The sequence below is a fragment of the Lactuca saligna genome, chromosome 7 (assembly GCF_052625555.1).
Source record: "Lactuca saligna cultivar CGN05327 chromosome 7, ASM5262555v1, whole genome shotgun sequence".
Lineage (NCBI taxonomy): Eukaryota > Viridiplantae > Streptophyta > Magnoliopsida > Asterales > Asteraceae > Lactuca > Lactuca saligna.
Window position 1 is genome coordinate 123,184,483 of NC_136423.1, and position 4,037 is coordinate 123,188,519.

Below are 4,037 nucleotides of genomic sequence, written 5' to 3' on the forward strand. Positions count from 1 at the left end.
AAGCCATTCATGAATGTGACCTTTTGTTCGATCACCTTCATTTCAATACCATGCTTCATCATCTTGCTAAGCAGATGATTGAAATGATCGAATGTCTAAATGAGTTTCTCTTCAGGTTTTTGTTCGAAAGCACCGAACTCAGAGAACAATAGGGTTTGGATCGAGTGCTCTAGATCCTCATCAGTTGAATATAATTCTTTCAACCTATCCCATATTTCTTTAGTTGTAGTGCATGAACTTACTAAATGGAAAGTATCGGCTTGTAGAGAGAATCTGATCATTCTCATGGCTTTAACGTTGCATAACACCTTGTCTTTTTCGTCTTGAGGGATCTTTTCAACATCTACCAAGATTTGGTTATACTCTTTTTGAGTCTTAACTGTTCTGTTCGTTCCAGAGTGAACAAATGGACCCAATGTAATTGCTTCCCAGATAAGATGGCCATTGTCTTCAGATCCAACAACGTAGTCTTCAAAGTGATGCGCCCATACTTTATAGTCTTGAGTATAGAGAATGGGAACCCTCGTAGTGGATCATGTACTATTGGAGATGTTGATTGGATTGACTTGTGAATCGTCGTGAGACATGATGAAAAAATTCTTCTTTTAATCTGCTTGAATCAGACTTGTAAGGTTGAAACTAGGGGTTTGTCGAACACCAGATACACCGTCGACAAGAAGAAGATAGCTTCTATATGTTCAATAAAAGCGGAAACCCTAGTGGATTCTTCAAACAGAAGAAATGCATATATATATATATATATATATATATATATATATATATATATATATATATATATATATATATATATATTACACAGTCTCCTGCTCTGATACCAATTGAAGAGATTATTGAGCTAATAGATCGATAGATTCAAAACAGATAAGCAAGAATGAAGCAATCAAAGAACACAAGGATGGATCAAAAGATGTCGAATGATTAATATCTCACACCTCAGAAGAGATTGATGAAGAACTTCGACTGTAGAGGTGTGTTTAGGGTTACAATATAAAAGCTATTAATGAGAACGATCACTATTAAGCTATACATGCATTCATAATATATAATCTAACCCTAATGCTTAAACCACGGTTGGATAGGCCCAACCGGGTAATCAAAATATCAACATTAAGCCCATATGATGCAACACTCTAAACCCAACAAAAGGGTATTCCAAGGCTATCAAGGTCGATTAGAACCTTATTTATATTTTGTCAAACTTCGTTCAATGTTTTTTCGCTAGATCTTCACGACTTTCTTTCAAAATTATGTAATCCATGTATAACTTTACACCTCAAAGATTGTTTTCAGCTCTAATTCACCACGGTCATTTTAGTGATAGTACAATATTTTGTGTTTTAAACGCTTCACCTTTCAACCGTCTTTCACATTTTGTCTCATAAAATACAATTGATTTTTCATTGTATCCAACGAGCCGCCCAATAAAAATCTTGTTTTTATCTCTTAAGTTCACCAACGATGCCTGATGGAACATTTTGAATTAAACGAAGTAATATTGGGAAGAGTCCTAACAATCATATATTTATTATCTACTCTAATAAATGAATATTTTTTTACCACTTGTCACACTTTCATTCAAGTTGTCAAATATTATTTTGTGGTTATTTTGAATTAATTTTTTTTTCTACATGTTATTTTATGAGTTTTTCTATTTAATTAAATTCAACATAATATTTTTAATGTAATAATTTATAATAAATGTAATAATAAATATATATTAATTTCATTAATAAACTTATCTTTTAATTTTAAAATTCTTTAAATTAATGGTCATTAGTTTTTTTTTTTTGTTAATTTATTTAAATTCAAAAGGCAAAAAAACATTTCAATGATAATAATTCATTATATTTTATTTTCTTAAAAATTCAAACATTTTAAATATTTTGATTTTTATATTAATTTTTTTTTAATTTACTCGTATAATAGATGTATAATAGATGACTCTCACAAGTCACAACTCCTTTATAAACTAAAACAAATAATTATGAAGTCCCAAACTCCTTTATAAACCAAAACAAATAATTATGATGTTACTTTACTTAACAAGAACCCATGGAAGGCGTGGTTTTGTAATATGTAGAAACAAAAGGGGGTTATTTGCCATTTTGTTAAAAAGAATGGCGTAATTTTGCATCGATATTTTCACACGCAGGAGACGGAGGAAAGCAAGAGAGAGAAACAGGGAGAAAGGAAGGAAGGAAGGAGGAGAGAGATACAGAGAGGAAGGACAAGAGAGATAGAAAGATGACTGAGATCTCACATCGGAGATCGCTGCGGTTCTTATTGTTATTGTCCTTAATTTCTGTACAATTTCTCTCAGGTTTGTTTCTCATATCCATTTATAACTCTTCTCATTTTTACATTTTTTTCGTAAATCACTTCGATTTATGTCAAAATAACGTCCCGTGATGTCACTCTTATGTTAACGCTTGTTAATCGGTAAACATTCGAGTTTTTCGAAGCTTTTAGGGATGTTTTGATGCCCTAAAGATCGAATTAGCTTTATCTATGTCTGTTGTTCTAAATTGTGATCTGGTACGTGTTCTAGGGTTTATGATGATTTCTACATTTCTCTGTGTATGTGTTAAGAACAGTTGAGTTGTATCTGAATATATGGTTTCATAATGCATTAGGTGAGGTATTAGGAACGAATTTGATGATCCATTCTGTATTAGGAACGAATTTGATGATCCATTCTGTATGAGTTGTTCATCTGTTAAGACAAACTAAGGAACAATATCTTTCTTTTATGTTATAACAGGCTTTTCAGATGATTCAAAGTCCAAAAAGGATTCGACAACTGATGATCATTCTTCTTCTTCAAGTAGCATGAAAGGATCTACAATACTGATGCTATGCATAGCAATTGCAGCAGTTGTGGGTTTGTCTTTTTTCCTTTTCAGGCTATGGCAAAAGAAGAAACGTGAAGAACAGTATGCTCGTTTATTAAAGCTCTTTGAAGAAGATGATGAGCTTGAGGTTGAACTTGGTCTTCGGGACTGATCAACTCCATACAATCGAGGTAGCTTCTTTTCTCATATTTCAACATTTCCATTTTTTTTTTCTTCTGTGAGTGTGTATTTTATAACTGGTATCATGATGTCACTAAATGACCATTTTACCCATTAAGTGGTTGAATGGGTAATGATATCAATATAATGTGTTGCATAAACAAGGTCTATTTTTTTATTTTTTCTTCCGGACCCAATAAACCGTCTGAACGAGACTAAATGACCATTTTGCCCTTAAATTCCAAAAAACAAATGTCACAATACTCCTCAAGATTTTAAAATGAGAGGAAAAAAGAAGTGTCTTAATCCATGAAGCCAGGTTTTTTGCTTAACCCATTAAGTCATTATGTTCATATTAAGTCATAAAAGAAATGATTTAGGGTTTTTTGTTTATGTTTTTTTTGATTCCATGATTATGAAATGATTTATACTACTATTTGATTGGGGTGTAGGTGTAACAGGCGATTATATCGGGTAGCCAAAAGTAGAAAATGAGTAGAAGATGTGAATGTGAATGTGAATGTAGTTAAAATTTGTATTGATATGACCAAAGACACAAAACTTCTCTTCTTACTTTCTTCCTCTTCTTTTACATATTCTTTCTCTATCTTGTTTGTTTTATAGAAAAAAGATTGTTATTTTGTGTGAAGTACTGCAACATTGCAATATTTTGAAGTAGTTGAAGTTTGTAAATTTAATTCATGAGATTGAAATGTACACTATTGAAACAAATGGGTGATTATGTATATACATATTGTCACCCATATTTTAAACTAGCTACTAAAGATTTAGTTAAATCCACTTGGTTGATGCTTCTTGTAAGGATCCTTGGATTTATCCCTCTGTGTGTGTGTGTGTGTGATATGTTATAAGAGATGCTAAAAATGTTTCATAACTAAATGAGACTTGAATTCTTGATATGATAAGAGAGAAAGAGTAAAATACATATAGAAATGGATAAAAAGTTTGCTTGGTTTAAACTAATCAAAATTGGCATAGAATAAA

The 4,037-nt window shown here is 31.5% G+C and overlaps 1 long non-coding RNA gene across 1 annotated transcript; it reads left to right on the forward strand.

Moving 5' to 3' along the window:
* The first annotated feature begins 2,101 nt into the window (after positions 1-2,101).
* On the forward strand, positions 2,102-3,734 carry LOC145003863 (uncharacterized). Its single transcript, XR_013662185.1, has 3 exons — positions 2,102-2,341; positions 2,783-3,043; positions 3,485-3,734. It is a non-coding gene; the product is annotated as an uncharacterized LOC145003863 (long non-coding RNA).
* Positions 3,735-4,037: the final 303 nt, after the last annotated feature.